This window comes from Centropristis striata, chromosome 22 (assembly GCF_030273125.1).
Source record: "Centropristis striata isolate RG_2023a ecotype Rhode Island chromosome 22, C.striata_1.0, whole genome shotgun sequence".
NCBI classification, from domain to species: Eukaryota; Metazoa; Chordata; class Actinopteri; order Perciformes; family Serranidae; genus Centropristis; species Centropristis striata.
Window position 1 is genome coordinate 11,298,162 of NC_081538.1, and position 21,437 is coordinate 11,319,598.

General features: G+C 40.5%; 1 long non-coding RNA gene and 2 other non-coding genes across 3 annotated transcripts; 2 read left to right on the top strand and 1 right to left on the bottom strand.

Moving 5' to 3' along the window:
- The first annotated feature begins 2,500 nt into the window (after positions 1-2,500).
- On the top strand, positions 2,501-3,243 carry LOC131961070 (uncharacterized). Its single transcript, XR_009389828.1, has 2 exons — positions 2,501-2,761; positions 2,850-3,243. It is a non-coding gene; the product is annotated as an uncharacterized LOC131961070 (long non-coding RNA).
- A 1,928-nt stretch (positions 3,244-5,171) lies between these two features.
- On the bottom strand, positions 5,172-5,243 carry trnad-guc (transfer RNA aspartic acid (anticodon GUC)). Its single transcript has one exon. It is a non-coding gene; the product is annotated as a tRNA-Asp (tRNA).
- Positions 5,244-5,652: 409 nt separating this feature from the next.
- On the top strand, positions 5,653-5,724 carry trnad-guc (transfer RNA aspartic acid (anticodon GUC)). Its single transcript has one exon. It is a non-coding gene; the product is annotated as a tRNA-Asp (tRNA).
- Positions 5,725-21,437: the final 15,713 nt, after the last annotated feature.

Here is a 21,437-nt window from a genome sequence, read left to right on the forward strand (position 1 = left end):
GATTGGTCCATCCAGGGCCAGGTCGACTGGTAATCTGTCCAAATGGGGGAGGGACCAGAGGCAATTGCCAGAGCAAATAAAACATGAGAATGGCAGAATTAATCTGGTTCCCAAGCTAAAAACACCCCTTTTCAACCGAGTTCTAGTTCTGGTTCACAGTCGGTTCAACTTGCGAACCTTCTCAGACCCTGTTTTCTTTTCCACAGGCTAGAGTACCACGTCATTACGTCAGTGTATACGTCTCCACTTTCCCAGAAACGCTAGTGCCAACCTCAAGCATAATAACAACAGTGGCAACAATCACAACAGTCTACAAATGTTGCTCCTTGCTTTGCAAGCCAACCAGGCATCCAAACACCACTGCTTTGATTTTGCGTCCATAGTGACCTCTGTGTTTTTAAAAATGGTGATCACAACGTTTCTGTTGGTCTCCTTAAACATAATAATACCAGCCCCAGCCCCTGATGTTAAAGGTTTGTGGTGGTTCATTGGCTGTCAAAACATGAGGAACTGGTTCGAGATAAGGCCCCCGTTGCCTCGGTTGAATAGGGGTCATAGACACATATTTGGATAAGACCCTTAATGTGTCTTGAGCATTTGAATCACAGGTGGCAGCACGACCATGAAGATGCATTCAGATCTGATCACTTAAACCACTTTCAGAGGTGCTCTGAAGTGCATTTGACCACCTAAGTGCATCAAGAAATCATAAATGTAAGACGTGGTAGTTGTTTCGCTGATTTTGAGATGAGCTGGACGAATTGTTGTGTCACCGTCTGTTGATTACTGTTGCTGTGGTGTGTATTTACCTACCAGCATCAAAGGAAGATGTAGTAAAGACTGCCTCTTGCTAGATTTGATTGGTTGCCAAATGGTAGGGCCAAGTATGATGAGCGGCGGACTCAGTTTCTTGTGCTTAAATATTTTAACTTTTCTGCAAATCTAAAAGCCACCACAGAATTGTCGATGGAAATGTGAAGTGCATGCCAGGTGTGCCATATCATAGGAAAACAGTGGTTCTGCTGGCAACACCAGCTTAAATTTTCCAAAGGATTATTCCAATATAAACAATTTCTGTAACTTGTCATTTCTATACCTCTGTTCTATACTCTTTAAACAACCATGGAATGGAATGTGTTCCAGTCTTCATACTGAGCTTAGCAAACCAGCTGCCATCTGTAGCTTCATTTTTAAAGCACAGACATAAGAGTGGCGTCAATCTTCTTAACCAACTCTTGGCAAGAAAGCAGATAAGACATCCTCAAATGTCAAACTGTTTCTTTAAAATGAATATGCTGTTTTAAATCCTAATCAGATATGCTTTCACCACACTATTTAGATGGAAGAACCACATTATTCATATATATAGAATTAAGAGCCTTTAATGAATGCTTTGAGGGAATGCCTGGCAAGAGCGCGCATCACAAAGTCTCCACAGCTGCTGCGGGATGTAACCATTCAGGGGGAAACACTGGTGTGATGTACACTCAGGCTTAGCTGCTCCATGGTTGGGCAGTCAGTGGTGTGCTGACCTCACACCATGCTCCATTTCCTGTTTTCCCCCAGAGCCTGTGTCAGCACGGCGGCTAATAGTACTCAGGATACTGCTGTATTCATGCATATATGTATGTATGTATGTATCTATGTATGCATGCATTTAAAACACATAGATAATCGTGAGCAGAAAGAAAAATGCATAATAATGTGTTCACTTCCACTAGAGTAAAAACTGCTATCCTCCATTGTCACTATCATCCCTCCAGCACAATTTGTATCCACATGGATGCATTTTTTCCAGTCTGTTCTTCAGTTTTCTACAAAGAAAGAATTGGATATGAATAATCAAACAACATAGAGAAAGGAGAAATTGCAAAGGAAGTAATCTATATGATACCTAATTTCACACTAAAACATAAATAAGGTGGCAGCTGGCTGGTGGAAGATCAAAAGGGAGCTGAAAGTTTCCATTGCTAATGACAACTTAGTTGCTGTTGGCTATATTCTATTTTATTTCGAATGAAAATCAGAATGTAATACACAGAGATGAGCGAGTGCAACATTACCTGTATCTGTATCCGTACACGGATGGGAGTTTAAACTGGAAATGGCTGGGGCTCAATCAGAAGTTGATGTTAATGTAGCGCCCTGCTATAAATGATATGTATTAACATGCGTTTGGTTTACAAATATTTAGTATATTTTGCAATATTGCCTGTTAAATTAGTTCTATTGTGAAATAAGCTTGAATTAATACAGAGAAATTGCACTTCATTTGGGGAAAGTTCTAAAATGTCCCATGTTTTTCATGGTCTGTGAATGTCTCATGACGTTTCTTTTGTTTATTTGAGTAACCAGGTATCAATCTGTTATTAGCCAATCCTTGCCTGTCAGAGACGATTGTCAACTATCTATCGGATTTGGAAGGGGGGTGGGACTAAAAAGAGACGAGGCTCAGGCTAGTAACGGGGAGAGACGAGGAAAAAGAGTGACAACACCATGGAAAAGTAGTTGTAAGCTATTTGAAACCGTTTAAAGTTACTGGTGTTACTAAAACCTTAAACCGGATGGTTTGTTTGTGTGTTACTGGTGTTAAATGGAAAGTGAGCCCAAATGTGAGTTCAAAGCTGTTTCAGCCGGGAATTGTACTGAATGTCCGAGACGCCATTATCGTTTGTGTATGGAGCTAGAGTTAGCCTCGTCCCGGCTAGCTGGAAGGAGACCACGTGTGGGAGGGAGAAATATTTTGCGCCGTGTTTCCTGAGTGAGTATGAACATTATTTGAACTGGTAATAATATGAAAATGTATGAGAATGAACAGTGAGTTTATTAGTGTTTGAATTCATGCATAGTGTGCCTGCCTCCGTGCCTTCGGACCTACATGCCTGCCGCTGGTCTGCTGCTGCTGTAGAGGGTGCTCAGGATCCACACTGTCGCCAGAGAACCTGCTGCTTCAGGAGCACGTGTCAGCGGGACTAGTTTCTTCATTTCCACTCACCTTACTCTTCTGAACCGAGAGTTTGAGAAAACTGTGGTTGTCCGTGTGTACTGAGAAACATTTTCACAAGGATACATGAGCTCCAACTTAACATGCGCGCCAACGATATGGTACCATAACTGACTTACAAAACCCCGGGTATATTTTTTTGTTTATTTTATTTCTATGACTCAAAGGGTCACCAGGTCAAAAAAGTAAAGGGTGATTGCCTGTATTTTCTTTTGTGTAATAAACATTCTTGTTGTGTATTTGCAGTCACGCTGTTTATTGAATGTGATGTTATTAGGGCTACAGTGTGTTGAAGGTGCATGCATGGGAGTATTAAAGCTCACAATAACAATATAGCTATAAAATAAGCTAACCAGGCCTCTTCACCCTAGTCGGAGGCATGTACTCTAGTTGAGGTAAACACAGTAAAACGTTAATATTTTTGTGGACTCCCTCCAATTCAGCTCCCATGCTTGAGGTGTCATTAGGTATAAGGGGTTTTACTAGAGGTGGGGGGAAAAATCGATACAGCATAGTATCGCGATATTTTGCGTGGCGATATAATATCGATTCATGGCCGCCAAGTATCGATACTGTTTTGTCATAATTAATGGAAAAAATGAAGTGAATTCTTTGGTACTTAAAATTAAATCAATTTCTTTTTTGATCCACTAGATGGTGCTGTTGAGTATTATTCTGGTGAGGTCAGTAGAGGTGATGGTCAGTGTGACAGAAGAAGTTGGTACAACAAAGATGGCGGCACCGGAGATAATAAATAAGGAGAGCCCCGTCCGCGTTAATGTCAAGCGTGTGGATTTATTTTGGATTTTTTTTTAACAAGGAAGGGACGAATGAGATAGAAATGACACATGGCGTTTGCAAGGAGTGCCGCATGAAAATAAAATACTCGGGGAATACAACGAACTTGCGGGCTCATCTAACTCGGCACCATCCTGAGATCGCATTAACTGATGACGCCAAAGCTAATGCTACATCAGCGCTACCGAGAAACCAGCCGACAAAACTGCCTCTCAATGCAGAACGCGCAAAGGAAATAACACAATCCATTGCTTGCTTCATGTGCAAAGACTTGAGGCCATACAACGTTGTAGAAACTGTGGTTTTAGCTACATGGTAAAGACACTGGAACCAGGTATGTGACTCCGTCGCAACGTTATTTCACGGACACAGCCGTATCAAAGCTATACACAGCAGTAAAGCTTGAAGTTGAGGAAAGTTTGGGAACAGCAGATATACTTGCGATAACTTGTGTTGCGTGGACGTTGCGGGCAGCAGCTTCATATGTGACTATAACGGCGCATTGTGTGACAGATAACTGGAAGCGCCTGTCTCACGTTCTTTAGACTCGAGCAGAACATGAAAGTCACACCGGAACAAACGTTGCACTGCATGTTTGATATTAGTTCGGTTCAGTTTGACTGAATAATTTGTTGGTCAGTCTGTGGGTTTGACTCTCATTGTGGAGAAATAAAAAGACTGTCTTATTTGACAAAACAATTATTGATTTAATTTAATTTTGTGGACACAAAGTGCAGTTAAATAAGTAATTTAAACAGTAAAATCGCAATATATTGTATCGCAATACTCACCATATCGCGAAATGCTTAAAATCACAATAATATCGTATCGTAACTCAAGTATCGCGATAAAATCGTATCGTGGGGCCTCTGGTGATTCCCACCTCTAGGTTTTACCATGACAATGCTGTGATAAAATAGAGTTGGTTGGGAGGTCTACATTAAGCATACAATTAATATCAGAAGAATATTTCCTTCATCACAAGTTATTGACACATCAAACTCAGATGACAAATACGGGAAACAAAATATGTTGCCTTGGCCATTCTAACTGTTCTTTCATGTCAGCTACCATTGGCCATGTTTCATGCTGTCCCGAGACAAAGACAAATGAATGTGTCTGGGAAGACAACAACAGTGGATACAGCTGAATTTTTATGGGACTGAAATGTTTGTTGCATCAGAATTAATTTGACAAATGTTGACCAGCCTTGGCTAGGGTATCTTCCCCTTACTGAGTAATTTAAGGTCTGCTAGAGTTAGCTTGAAACCAAACAAAAGTCCTGCAAAATGCGAATACGACTATGCTTAGCGTGCTAACATGCCTGATACTGCTGTTTTAACTTTGGTCGTTTGTTGGCAGAAAATGACTCCCCGTCGGGGAATCGAACCCCGGTCTTCCGCGTGACAGGCGGAGATACTGTCCACTATACTAACGAGGAAGGTGACTTTTTGCCTGTCAAAAAACGACATAGCTCAGTTCCAGTGACTGCATGAAGTTATTCAAGCAAGTATGTAAGTACAGTGGAAAGAAAAAGTGTATGAACCCTTTGAGAAAAGTTACTCTACATCTCACTCAAGGCTTGTTTCATTGATTGGACTCCAATGAGCTCCTGATGGAGTCTAAGGGTTCACTTTTGTTATTGTTTGTGTCGTATTAGGTTAAGCACATTGTGTTAGTCTATTCTTGGGACTTAGATGCAGATCAGACCACATTTTATGACAAATGAATGCATAAAACTGTAATTTTAAAGGATTCACATTCACGTTTTTTTTTGCTACTTAAATTCCTTGAATATCTATATGTCGTCACTGGAACTACACCGCCCACCTCGTGGAAATTGTACGCCTTCCTCGTTAGTATAGTGGACAGTATCTCCGCCTGTCACGCGGAAGACCGGGGTTCGATTCCCCGACGGGGAGTTCTTTTTTTTTTTTTTTTTTTTATACAGATGTTGATAATTAATTTGTGAGGACCAAAGTGAAACAGCAGTATCAAACATGTTAGCTTGATGCTAAGCATAGTCTTATTCGCATTTTGCACTTGGTACTTGGTTTGTTTACATGATGTAACAGGAGTTCATATCTAACAGATTCAGATGACACAGGGAGCAGTGGCAGTTCTAGACAAATTTTACTGTTGGGGCCAAGGAGGGACCAGTGTTTGATCAGAGAGCACATTAAAAAATGGCAAAGATCATATTTAAGCATTCAAAACTTTATTTTAGCTTATTTAAAAATCTCATTTAAGTATATTTGGAAGGTACATATTGATTAAAACATTGACACTTACCAACAATAACAATTTTTTTTGTACGACAATGACATTTCTCATTTTTGTGCACAATTCCATTTAATGGCACTGCACTTCTTTTTTTTCTTTGTTTGATTATTTTCTGAAACCGCACCGCACTTTCTTTGTTTTGTTTTATTTCTTGTGTCTATAAATTGATCGTTTTATTATTAATTTGACACAGGGGCCAAAGGCTTCTTCACAGGGGCAGTGGCGCCTGTAGGCCCCTGTGTAGAGCCACCACTGATAGGAAGTTGCTGAAATAACTACATGCCTTCGGAAATACACTTTGCATTCTTTAAGGTCAAACAATAGTTTTTATGACTATTTTTTTCACTTCTTTCTGAGTGTTTGCCAACACAGAGCAGTTTCCAACTCTCACCCAGCAAGTGTCATCCATCATCCTCTGACAATAATTTGGACCATAAATAGATGAAGTAGAGTTCAGCCCCCCAGAGAGGAAATGACATAGAGGGAGGCTATAGTTAGCCAGTGGAAGTCCCTGAAGTGCAGTCACAGCCACTATAGAGATGTGAAAATAACAAAAGAAATGAAGGAAAAAAAGAAAATCACTATTTTACCTTGACAATAATAAAGGTTAGGTGTTTTTCATCCACATACTCCATTAGAAATCTCATTGTGTGTGTGTGTGTGTGTGACTGATTGTGATCGTGTATTTGATCTCCATGTCATCATACAGTAAGAGCAGATTCCATGGGACTTTTTAAGGAAGTCTGCATTGTTTTTCTATAAAGAGAGTTTGAAGCCACTAAGGTCATCTGAGAGTTCAATGCACACACACACACACACACACACACACACACACACACACACACACACACATACATTGTGTCCCATGTTCACCTTGTGATGTATTTGACATCCTGTTTTTTCCCATCTTGATGACTTTCAACACCCTCGGTTAACAAATACACAAATATGAACCACATGTGCACACAAACACACATTCTGTAGGAACACGGTGTCGAGGAAGCACTAATGAGGTAAACATTTCCTGGTGTTGTCACATGTAGAAGTTCCCTGGTAATGCAAGTGAAAATAAAGATTTTGTAAATAAAAAATAGCGTTCTGCTCCAGGGTCAACAGCTTTCCTTGCAGAGGCGTCGCAGCGATCATAATCAGGGATCAAGTGTGTACGGTTCTGCTATGTTTACTGCGATATGTCGTCATTCATGCCGACTTCTTCAAGGAAAAAGTGAATGGAATGTGGCTCTGACTTCTTCAAACGGCCTTCAAGTTTAAGTTTAGCAACTGCACTTTTGAATGACTTGAATTCAATGAAGTTAACAAACCCTTTGTACCTTTTTATCTTTTAGGATTTAAGGTCATACTCCTACACACACAAGTTTATGCAAAATACATAGTGATATTTGAATTCTCCTCATGTTCTGTACAAGGAAATAATCACTCTGATACCGAAGCCATTGGGAATATTTTTCTCCTAATCCGACCGATTTTGGATGTATTCATGCAAGCAGCTTTTAAAGCCTTGAGTCTTAGTAATGAAAATGCATACAAACATCATTGATGTTCTGTTCAATGCTGGCACCTGTTCCACCCACAGAAGAGAACAAACACACCTACAGAAATGCACAATATCTCGCCAAAAGTCTGTCATCACTTCACCTTTAATCAATAATTCGTGTCATGAAAGGAAATATTAACAGTACATTGACTTCTACAAATAGCGTGATCCTTTCTGAGAACAACTTGTGACTGACGTAAGGCCCCTACATCTTCTGAAATGACTGGATTTGTTATGTTAACCATCACAATGAGACAGACCTTGTAGATTCAGCTTACTAATAAAGAAGCTCCAATTGAATGAATGCCGTGTATCAAAAATAGCTTCGTCTTTTGTCGGAGCGTCCTTGTGTGAGAGACTGCTAAGAATGTAAGTCGCTGTAGCTCAGAGCTTAATACTGAAAATTGTTCTGGAGACGTAAACAGGGGAAAAAACTAATAAAAACATTAAACTAACCAACGTTGGGGTTTAGGTGGTGTTTGCCCGGCTGTAGAGTAATATTCTATTGATTTGTCCAAAGCTGCCCTCACAGAGAGTATAACCCACAGTAATGCTTGGCACAGAGGTCGCAGCTTTACTGGAATACACCTCTTGTGTAACTGTTGGCCTTTCCAATATTGACGTGTTCTGGGATGAGGCCGCGTTTTCATCACCGGGTAAACATTCGGGCTAAAGGTGGGAGGTCAGTAGTGTGAACTGATAAGAAGCTTGAAGGAAATAGTTAAACATGTTGTCGTTTACCTCCTGTCATCTGTCATCCAGAAGCATGGATTAGATTTTAATGCTACGCATGGTATAGATGCAAAGCTACACTAGACACACCTCTGATGCTGGTGTTGGTAAGCATTGATCGGATCACTGGTTCAGACACACTGAAAGTCCCACTGGGTCGCTATGGCAACTGGAGCCAAAATAAAGCAGCCGTCGAGACAGCAGCGGCAGCCTCAGCTGGCACATGCACGCGTACGCAAACACACAACCCCCTCTGGCCTTGGCACATAGAAACAGACACAAAATGAGCTCTATATTAGACCGCAGAGGGAGAAAAGGAAGGGCCGAGAGAGAAACACTGAGACGGAGGGGCAGAGGAGGGAATGAGTGTGTCCTGGAATAACCCCTGTTAGCTCTGTTTGGTGCTCGAATGAGGACATATTTAGCAGCCTCTCTGACTGGCAAAAACCCAGAGTCTCTCCTCCACACACACACAGACTCACTGCCCAGGTCCGGCTGGCACTCGCAAGCTCGCCCAGCTCCCCTTAATGTAGTCCCACTGACGCGCTCGCTCACTACTTTGCTTTGATTGTGAGTGTGTGCATGTCGGCCATGCCAAGGGGCAGACAGGCCGGCTGTTCATAGCGACGCACTGTGAACACCTCCTCCTCCTCCTCCTCCTCCTGCTCCTCTGGGCCTTCGCTAGAATGTTCCAGGAGCTCAGAGAGAGGCTCTGCAGGGCCAAGCTGGCACCTCGACGCATGCAGAGATGATCAATCCTCCACCGTGAGCTCAGGCCAAATAGTGATAGTAACAGCAGGTCGCTGTGACGACAATTCTGGGTCTACATGGAGACAGCTTAGTATTAAAATAAATCTGCCCTTTGTTTTGTTCACTACACATAGTAGCTACCTACATATTACTTGTTAGGTTACATTGCTCTAAAGAAACTGGTTGGCATTCTGGAAAATATATTTGTTTTTTGCTAATAGTTAGATAATAACATTGATACTACTCTCCATTTGTATAAGGGATTCATATTTTTACCTGGAAATTCAAAGTCAAATGAAAGTCAATTGAAATTAACTTGTTTTTAAGGTTTTACTTCAGCTATATTGAAAAAGCATCAAAAGCAACACAAAGGAGAAATATGCATAATCTTATGAGTTCCCAACCTGACTGCTTTTGTGTGTTGTTTGGTGGTTTTATTGATTATTAAGGCAAAAGAACGCCATTAATGTCAGTCAACATTAGAATGAACTGGGGATCAGCCCTGAGTAGCATGTAGATACAGCTCAGCGAGTTGACTGACCATTCACTAAATCCTATTTTGCATAATCAAAAGTTGACCTTACCTTTTTGCAAATAAAGTCCACCCAACCTATGAAACTCTCGAAACTCAGATATGTCAAACTACGCAGCTCTGACCAAATATAAATCAGGTTTCTTTTACTGCACTACCTTTGTGGGTTTATATATGCTTGATTTGGTGTCTCTCCAGCTTTAAGGTATTATAGGTGGATTTTTAAAAAAATCCTTGGACAAAGCAAGGCCGACTGTTCCCCCCTTTTATGCTTAGCTAAGCTAATCAGCTAGCTTCATATTTAGAAAAAACAGCCCATTTACACTTGGTTTTAAAAGTGAGCGCTAAATACAAGTGTAAACAGGGTCCAAGATGCATTGTGATCGGATCACTATAATCACTTGCAGAGGTGGTCTAGAACGCATTTGACCACATATATAATGTGCTGTAAACACAGATGCATCCCCGACAAGAACGTAACAGGAAAATACGTCATCAATGCAGGCCGTGTGGTGGCAGAGTGCCGAAGGTTGTAACAATGGAGAGCACTCATATCGTTACCTGGGAAGGCATTGCTAGCAATATAACAACTAGTAACTCTAGTTGTTGTTATTATCCAAGGTTATAAATATAAATGGGGCAATTTCATCTTCTAGTGAAAGTGGTGGAGGTGTGATCTGATCACCCAAGAGATATTTTAAAACCAAGTGTAAACAGGGTCACAGACCAGAGTGGTTTTGATTTTTTTTTTTAAATATAACTCTCGACAAGAAAGCAAACAAGCATAATTTCCCAGAAACGTCAAACTATTGAGAAAGTGTCACAGCAAACGAACAAGTAAAAATACACTGTATTACTCTCTTTATTCTCTTCACATTGAGTGGGTACAGAATAAAAGTAAAACCTTCCCTTAGATCTCAGGAGACCTTAATCAAGGATCTGTTCTGTGAGCAGTGAATGCACTGCCTCAATGTTCTGTACTTCCAAGTAAAATAAATGAATAGAAATTGCCTTGGTTGGTACTTCTGCAGATAATACAGTATTGTGTCACGGTGAGTATAAAGTAGCCTGTGCATATCATCCCACATATGCAGTGTATTATATATTCATTCATCCTAACGTAGGACATTATCACAGTTGCGGCGAGGGCTGGTGAGAGTCCAGCAGTCGCACTGAGTCATTTTACATTTACATTTCAAGCAGACGTTGTGATTCAGAGCGGCCTGGCTGAGGGAGCTGAAGGCCCTCGCTGTGTCAGATACATCCACTCGCGGCCCGTAACCAGCATCTGATGTTCGATAGGGGATGAAAATCACACTTGGACTATAAATAAACCCAGCAATCCCCACATGCCAAGCGATGGCAGCTGCCTGTGGGTTTTTATAAATCGAGGCGTGTGACTTGGGTTTGTAATCTCAGACGGATTAGCAGAAATACCACGTGTTGTATGTTTACAAGTCGAATCATTCTCAGATGTGACACCAGGGAAACAATACCTTGTTTGTTTTTGTGAAACATACCATTTTAATAAAATTATGTTTTCTTATTGCATTGTAAATCTGCATGATGTTACAGTGTATACAGGATGAGCTGGTGTATCTGTATGTTGTTCTCTTTTCAAATTCAACCACAGGTTTATTTTTGAGTGTATGTGTTGTATTATTAACTTAATACAAACATGTATTAAGAACATTTCAGACAGGTAACTGCACTACAAATTGGTTTACAGGTGAGCTAATACAGTCATGGAAAAAATTATTAGACCACCCTTTTTTCCTTCAATATCTTGTTGAGCTGATATCTAGCCATTTTCCATGGTTTTCTTGATGAGGATTTTGGTTATTATCAAGAAAACCATGGAAAATGTCTAAATATCAGCTCTTAAATTAAACTCTATTTTTTGTTGTTATCATTACCTTTAGTTGTACCAGGCATTCAAATGAAAAAGAAAAAGAAGAAAACAATGGTCTTATATATTTTTCCATGACTGTAGATTAAGACTTTTTCAAGACTAAAAAACCCCATAGAGATATATGCACCTTATTTATGCTGAGTCACTACTCTGTGACTCAGCATAAATCTAACATAAAGCCACAAGTTGGTTTATATGGAAGCTAGCCTCCCACAGCAGGTTGCACATGAACATTTCTACATTTTAAGAGTAAAGAACATAACATTGTGATTATAACATGCTTAGGATGTTAGAATAATGTGCACCACTTCAAGTTGACCTTAACCAAACTGCTAATCATATACATTTGCATCTTTAGAAGTGAGGGTGTGAATTGTTGGAGATCCCTTCATTTCATCTGCAAGTCACATGAAACCAGTGAAATGGTGCATCGCACTTCATTAACTGAGCTTTAAAAAGCAGGAGATGGTTTGAAACAGACGTTTATACACACACACACACACACACACACACACACACACACACACACAGGCGGGAAAAACAAGTGGCAAGTCTGTCAAGGAAAGGCCCCCAGAGAGCTCTCGCACGCAGCTTGGCAGTCCTGTACCTGATCTCTGAGCCCTGACAACCACACACACACACACACACACACACAAGGTGCTTTCCAGGCAAAAGTGCTCTATCTATGAATATAGTGTAAGGGGAGTTATGAATATTCATGAACAAATCTCAGAGATGGTAGAGTAGGCAGGCTGTGTGTGTGAGCGTATGATGGGGTGTGAGTGGGTGTGTACACATGTCCATATCTTTTGGCCCAGCGTCTTTCCGCATCGCTGCCCTTTCCTTACTATCAAAGCAACCTTGAAATGATCTTTGGATTGTGCATTCACGTGTCCGCCGGGCCTGCAAAATGCTCCCTCCCTTCCTCTTGCACACACCCATGAACACACACACACACACACACACACAAACACACAGGCTATCCCTCAAGGTGTTGGGTAAGTTGATGACTCCGGTAAACAATCAGTTCAAGCTTCCCATTTCCACCTTTGACAATAAACACACGGCTGCCAAGAACACACAAAGTTCAACCCTGCTGTAATAAACTACTGTGCTGGTAATAGTGCTGCACACATGTAAAGTCGGCATGTGCACCATTTTCTCCCTTATCTCGTGTTATGTAAATGCTTCACATCCCCACCCTCCATGAGCATAAAACAGTCATTTTATTGACAGCACTAATTACACTAGCTCATGCTGCTGAGTGATGCAGGCCACGGTTTACATATAAATGAATCCCTAGTGATGGACTTTAGGAAGCATTGATCCTGCCTGCTCAGAGCACTTCACACACTGGTCACTTTAAAATGCTCCATCTGACTGCTACATCATAATTAGCCCATTGAGCTTTTCTCACACCTACAAAAAGATGTTCTTTGGTGGAAGAGCTACCTGATCATGGTCAACGTTTAATTGTATTGGTCTGTGAGTTGCCAGCGTTTAAACGTGTTTGACTGTGCGTGAGCGAGTTTGTGCACAATTCCCAAGGGGCCAAGTGGAGCATCAATAAATATTTTACAGCTCGCCAATCCGCTTCCAATCGTAATGGCCGACCATCCAGGTCTCAGCGGGGGAAGGGGCCGGCTTGATGAGGCTGCAGCCTGCTGAGACTGGCAGGGAGCTGGGTCAATTTCTCTCTAATGGCCTCTCATACAGTCGCTCTAATGATAAAAGATGATGCGCGGAGGCACCGGGAAGATAAACTGCAGGAAGGAAATGGATGATAGACGAGATTTGAGCATAAAAAAATAAAGGGGCATTTGTTATCGATTGGGTGATTCTTGCTTTTTTAATTAAAGCAACTCGGAGTGATTTGTGTCAAGCTTCAATCAAAACATCGTAAGTAATGGCAAAACTGCATTTGAAGAAGCTTGACGTGACCTTTCCCCCTCCATCGGAGCTTTGCAAATGCCAGCAGGTGCACCTCGCTTCCATTTCAGCTGCATGTCTTAATAGTCCGATATCTTTTCCCCATTTCTAGTCTTTGGCATGACGAATCAGCGACAGGGTTCAGTTCTATTAAAGCGAAAGTGCCACAAAGTGAACGACACATGTTATGAGGCTATCACGTCAAGCCAGGCGGAGACGCTTGACTGATTTCAGGGCAGGTATGTGTGGAAAGTGAGCCATTCTGGGAAGTCACACGGCAAGCAATCCATTTCTGTGATTGCAGTAAAAATAGCCTTGTGTAGGATTAGATTGTGTGTGTGTGTGTGTGTATGTGTGTGCGTGTGTCAGTGTGTGTTAGTCTCACTTGATGTGTATGACAAGTATGAGTTTGTGTATTTGACCTTCTGTATGTGTGTTTTTTTAGGCGAGGCACAACAGCGAATGAATGTTTTTTCATGCACTGGTCAAATTGCACTGATTTTGTGCTACATTGCTTCCTGAACATGTCTTCAGTCAGTGTATTCTCATGAACAGGTTCATGATTTGCTATGAAAAGTAATGGTTGGTAGCTCATATGATATTTCACTAAATGTCTTAAACACACTAATGTTGTGATGCCGAAATGTTCATTTTAGGAACCAAAACTATTTGGACAATGTTCAAAAAAGGGATGGTTAAGGTTTAATAAAAATGACTTGCCTACATAACTTCCAATGGGACATGAATGAGACACAAACACTGGTCTCCTGGTTGAAACCCAGATTTGTTGGTTTGCATTAAATAAATAAATTTGCATATTTGAAAACTTGTAATACAAAAAAAAGATTGTCTTTTTGTAAGTAATCAACTAGGCTGTTTTCTGTGATATCTATTGTATTAGTCACATGTTTTAAAAACGTGTCATGCAAAAGGTATGGAAATTTTCTATATATATCTCTAAAGGCCAATTTTTCTCATTATCTCCAGTTCAGTAGCATTTGCATACACAAACCTTTCCAGTTCATTCCTATCTTTGTTCAAATTAACACCTCATACATAAGTTTAATGGTTAGGTTCAGGCAACATAACTGCTTGCTAGGAAAAATACTACATGGTAAGCTGTAGCAAAAGAGTTAAAAATAAAATAAAATAAATGGATGTAAATACTGGAAGTGAGATAGCGTAATGTATACATGACGTAGCCTTGCACGAAAGTTACATGATGTAACTTCAATTAACAACACTGACTTTTGGTGTCCCGTCCACCGAAAGTGGACCTTGTCATTCTTTATACTACATATACTGGCTTCAGTCTGGGTGCCCTACATAATTCCTTCCCACAGCCACTAGAGGGCACCACTAAGTATAAAAGTTGACATATGGGCCATTGAGTTGCTGTAAAAAAAAAAAAAAAAAAATGGGGTGGGGACAGGCTCAGTTGTTCATATACTGAATCATTCATAGCCTGATTTAAATCATATTATATTCTTAAACTTAGTGCAAAAAATGACCCTTGAAACAATGACTAATTTGCATATTTAACGTGACATTTGCATATTTAACGTGACACTTGTTATATAAAGAAATACTGTCAAAATAATGTAAACTGGGGAAAGTTTCATGGTGATATCTATAACTTAAAAGTTTTACCTTACTTACCTGTAGATCCTCTTAAGAATGTTTCATCTTTTCAGTTGCACATGTGTTTGTTTGTAGAAATACCTGCCTGTCAGGTCAGAGTGTAACTGGTAGTCTTAAAATCCAGCATAACGAAGCCGACTTGACTGGTCAGCGGTTATGTGTCACTTACAGCTGAGCCCATTCTGGCGTAGGAAAGGTTGAAGAACGAGTGAGGCGATGGAGGGGTTTCCAACCCATATGAAGTCAATTGAAGTGTTTTTCTCGTTCCCCATCTGCCTCCTTACATACACACGGTTTGACTGATGGACGGTCTAAGAATAGCCATTTATGATGTTGCTAGTGTAAACACTTGTTTCAAAACCTCACAGCCTGAAGGTTGAAGACGGCAGCTTGTGACCAGAAGGTCGCCACTTTAAATACACAAAAATAAGAACTAAAGGGCAATAAAGACAATTGTGCCCTACTTTCTTGAACTGCCTTTGAGCAAGGACCTTTCTACGTCTGCTGCATCACGCTGTAAATATGAATTTGCTCTTAGTCATCTTGCTTTGTTAAATAAGGGTTTTTCTTTTAGGCCTTAGCCATAACACTCAGTAAATTACCATTATCATGTTGCACAACAGACACTATCATTACTGCCGCTGCTACAGTACAGTACGTATGCACTTTGGTAATTATGCCAACAACAAAGTGCTCACTGTCTCCACAGATATATGATTTAAAAAGTTTTGAGTCAGTCGGCTAAGGAAAAAATAAAAGAGACAAATGATTCTCATCACACTAAACCGCAGGATTGATTGCAACTTCATACTTGCACTTTTTTTTGTCAACTTGGTGAGATGCCAGAGCCTCTCAGCTGCTCGTAAATTCACCGGGAAAAAGAAAGCAATCATGGAGAGAAGAAAGGAAAGGAAACGCTTTTGGTTTTCATTCATGCTCTCGGTAGTGTAGGGAGTTTGGGATGTATAGTGTGCTAATGGCTGCTAATAGATTCATATGGCTGGTCGTTGGACAGTGAATTTTATGAGAATAGATTGTCGTCACAGGAATAACCAAGTCATAAAGACCTCATGCTGTGGTCCAAAGGCCAGTCACCCCCCTCCACACCCTCCCTCTCCAGGCTTTCCTCAAGGCTTTGACACAAGCACGAGGCCAGCCTCAGGCCCATTGACTAGAAATGTTTTCACTTCACAGATAAAAACTGTTTTGGCACACTTGTTGTAGCTCCAGCTTGGCCCACAGAACAGTTATCCATGAGATGAAAAAGCATTTAAATGGCCTATAATATCTGAAAGGAAACAGATAAAATGGTAATTGTGTGAAAGGATGAGCATTAAAATCATAATCGTTTGCGGCCTGCTTTCTAGCCAAGAGGAAGAGTTTGGGAAATAACCATAGCTAGTTCAGACATTTTCTGCAAATTTAACAGGCAGAGTTTCAGAAATCAGCATGTGAGAATTAAAGGAACCATGAAACACCTGGTTAATGTGTCTTATTTCAACTCTGAGCAGCTGGATCATTCTGCAACACACAAAAATGCAACTAACACCAACATGATCCATTTAAATGGCCATAGCTGAGTGGCATAACTCAGCGACTCACTCAAAGTTTTGCGCATTTTAATCCTTTCATAATATTCCAAGACAGGATTAAGATAATCTTCCCAAATCAGGGCTTAATTTGACAAGGTTAACAATGGTCAACCAGTGCACAACCTCAGCTTTTACTTCTGCAGTAAAATTAGGAAGGTGTCAGCCAGTGTAGGTGCTGAGTACTTGCTGTGATTTACATGTGTAAATGTGAAGTATGGCTGGATAACTAAATGTTAAACATTTACATATACTGGAACTTTGTCAAGACTTGTCTTCATGTCAGCATCCAGGCCACAGGCAACAATCACAGGCTGTTTCTTGGGCTGTCATTGTCACAGCTGAACTTATCTTGACTCAATTCCAAGTGGGTGAGAGGTCGACGTAGTGATGGGTGAAAACAACAACAAATATTTTTGAATGACTCTTTTTAGTGTCCAGTATGTTCCAGTTCAGCCAGCAATCAGTTAACGCTGCCTGGTCATCAGAGGCAGGTCACCCAATCAATGAGTGGGAATCTTTTTATTTAATGAGGACAAAACTCAAAAAGGTTGGAAAATTTCCACACCATGCAGTAATCAACTCGAAGGAACTGATTCTGTGAAAAGAACTGGTCCATCCCGAGGCCAAAGTGTTAACAAAGAAGGATTATTTCTAACCCTAAATGAGATTTTTATTTAGGAGAGGAGGATGATAAAAATGAAAACTCCAAAATATTACACCATGTTGCCATTAAAGTTGAAGTGAATTTGAAGCGAAATTTTGAAACAAGATTTGGAACAAAGCTGCATAAATGAACTTTTGTCAGATGAGGAGAGTGAAGAAGTAGAGATTGCACAAGAGAGAGAACAGTAGAAGAAATAGAGATTTGCACGAGAGAGAAAAAACGACAACAAAAAAGAAGTTGCTCATCAGTCAACTTTGGCCAGAGAAAATGTAGAAAAGTCTTTAAGGAGACACCGTCAGAGGAAAAAGGCTTTTTCTTCTTGTTTTTTTTTTTTTTTTTACAGCAAAACGGAAACAGCTGATCAGTCATGTGAGTAAAATGAACTCAGAACTTATTCGAAAAAAAGTATTTCCTTCTTCAATTTAGCGCATGTTCAAAAAAGGCAAAAAACACCTCAAGCGAACATAAAAACTTTTATGTGCATTTTCAAGGTTTTATTTAATTTTAGTGTTTCCATCAAGCTCTTTCCATGCCAATCTTTAAAATGCACATAGAAACACGACTAAAGATTGTTAGTAGAAGCAGCTTTTTAAGCATATTTCAGTTTATTTTTAGGCCATGGCCAACTCATTTGTGTTTATTATCAAGACTAACCATTAATGTAAGTTATTATGAGCAACCATGGGTGCTTTTGGCTTAAGGTCACCACTTAACATGGTCACTCAAGCAAAAATTTTATGCAAATTATACCCACAACAAACAAGTCAGAACATTGGCAACACTAGCTACAAATTTGAAACAGGTCGAAGAATTAAAATGAAAGCAAAATGAAAGAAAAGAAGCTTGTGAACTTCATTATAATTGGTGTGAAAGGAAATTTGAGGTAGCTCTCGAACACTAGAAATACAACCATTAACAAATTTCCAATCTTTTGTTGATCTCTTGTATCAACAAGTACCCTGCAGTTAGCTAAGTGTCTCTTGAGCAACGTACTGCAGAGCTGCCAGTATCAGTGCAGTTTGATTGTGTTTTCAAAGACTTGTCACTCATTTCAAGGGTAATCTTTATCCTTGACTTGCAAAGACTGATAAGAGCTGCTTGTCACCGACCACTCTCTATAGCTTTACTCAGAAACAGCACAAGTTTCACTTATCTGTTTGATAGAAATTGAAGCTTTTAGTGCTGCTGCGTTTGGCTCTTTGGGGCTTTCTATACACGGCCAAATGAAAAAACATTCTTTAGTAGGTCAGTCAGCCAGTCTGCGTGTCTCTGTTTGGACAACTGGACGGTGAGACCTTTAGAAAGGTCAGCGGTTGGAGTGAGGTGGCTAAAGATAACATACATGCACATTTGCATGCTCGTACACAAACACACACACACACACACACACACACACACACACATACATGCAGCTTAAGGGCTTATAAGAGCAGCGTAAATGCTGAGTCACAGAGAGAGGGCAAAGGTAAGAGAAATGTGGCTGGTGTTGTGGTCACATGCTCCTGAGGTACTTACATACACGCTGTTGTCTCTGCAGACACACACATCAGGTGTAATGGGCAACTGTAAACTGCAACAGGGGTCACTGTTCCCACCAATATGGCTTAAGCCGCTGTGCTATGACAGCTCCAAACCTGAAGTCTAAGCTCAGTCCAATCCACCGTGTCACTTAAGATGGTACAACCTGTACTCCTCCAAATACTCATTCAGACACACATCGCTAATCACTTCTTAGCTACACACAGTGGCTTTAGGGCTACAGAAGCAGGCTGAGCCAGATGATGCTCAGTGGGCCTGGTCATTACTGCTTTCCTGGATAAATAAAGGTTAAAATAATACATTTATAATTGAAACCTACATATTTAGTTCAAATCACATATTCTTCCGCTAATGGAGTCACTTCAGTTGTCATCACGTGCAGTAAAAAGTGGAGTGTCCGTCATGTGTTAACAGGTGGTCGTACATGTGAGTGAGATCGTAAACCTTGTCTCTGTTCAAGGATGGTCTCTGGAATCGGATGTGAAGGCCCTCCTTGATCTTTCTCCGGCTGCCGACTGACTGCTGGTTGATGGCTTTGACACCTTCCCAGCCAATGATGAGACAAATTTAGTTCTAGTAATGTTTGATATTATATGAGATTTGTGTCAAGGACTCTGGTCAAGATACTGAGCATACACTGGAATTTCATCTTCTTCAAGAAGATAATAGTAAATAAACTTGCCAGTAAATAGAAACTTTCCTGAGCAAATGGCTTAGACGCAGTTCAAATTTTTACATGATAATTAACAATCAGGCCAGGCCTTACAGTGTGTGCATTTTCATATCCCAACTAATAAACCTAATGAGTGATGGAATATTGCATAACATACAAGAAGACCTAGGGTTGCCAACCGTCCCTTGAAAAACGGAATCGTCCCGTATTTAGAAACAAAAGCACCCGTCCCGTATTGAGGTGAAAAGGGACGCCTTTTGTCCCGTATTATTGTGACAGTCAAAAAATAGTCAGTAAATGCCAATGAAAATTTAATAACAGGGCGCTTTATATGTAAACTTACGGTAAACTTGTTCCAAGGCTCCGTCCTGCTCTGTGACCAATGAACTGACAGCATATTCACACACGAGTATGACGATACAGAATACGCTCATCCCATTGGTCGAGGAGAAGATAGCAGAAGACAACAAAGCAGCATGCGTAGGGGACAGTGACACAGACGCCGGCCCGACACTGCTTTACGGGGCGCTACACCTTCAAGCAGCAATGTGTCTAGTACCCCTCCGAGAAAAAAACAGAAAAGGATGCAAAAATACTGAAGAATGGGTAAAAGGAAGCACCTGGGTGGAAAAAGTGTGTGATAACATCTATAAAGCACACGGCACGTTGTGGCGGCACTCTTTTTCCTTAGTCCATGGTGGACTGACTGATCTGAAACAACATTCTTCCAGTACTGCGGTCACGCCATCTGCACTTTAAATTTTAGTGCGCAATTACATTGCACTTTACGGCCCGTTTGTCAGCTGCATGACTCCAAAATAGCCATTCAATTGTATTGATGCTGCTCCAATAAAATAAATACATCAATTTGTTATCAGCAAACTCCAGTGCATTCTTGAAGACCAGGTCCCCATGTGTTCATGACATGAATTTAATGCCTTTTTACTGAACCAATTTGGAATTATGGAATGCTATAATCTTCCAAAATGGCCATTCAATTGCATACATGCTGCATTTTAAAAGCCAACAAAAGGAGTGAATCAAATTGTTATCAGCAAACTCCACTACATCTTTGAAGAACAGGGCCTAATTGTTATTTTGTGTTAAAGTGAATTGCTGGATAATCATTTGTTTTCCATGTATTCATGTCACACAAAAATATGCATCTAATTCAATTCAGGTTCGAGTCAAATTGTTAAAAAAATCATTTTACTTACAAAAAAGGGGCTAAAAAATTTTCCCACGTCAGGATGGGTGAAGGCAATCGGGTCGGCCGGCCCTGCCAATGAAGTGTCCCTTATTTATTTTTCGGGGAGTTGGCAACCCTACCTGACCCAAGCATTACGGGGGGCATCACTGGCTGAGCCTCGATCAGGAGAACTCCAATCCCCAAGTGGACTTCCATACGCCCTTATTTCACCAATCAGCCCGTCTGACAAAGATTCAGCTCTGGGCTCTTCCTGCTTCTGAAAGAACCCTGGTCAGTAGTCCCCCTCAGAGGATTAGCTAAGTGGACCAAAAACCACAGACACACAATTAGTTTACTCTCTGTATTTATTATAATAGAGCAAGGCATTGCAATAATATAGTTTTGTGCCATCAAATTTAAATTCCTATATGCATTTTTGGCTAGTGACAGTAAACCCCCCCCAAGCAACCCAAACTGTAACTGCGTGTCAAGAGGATGAAGCTCCAACAGATCCAGTCTATTCCATTTAATCAATTTCGTAGTAATTTTGCAGTTACCATCAAATCAAAGGAAAATTTTAATTATCATTCACAATTATGTGACTAATCATAAACAAAATTGGAAGCACAAGTGTGTTGAATTAC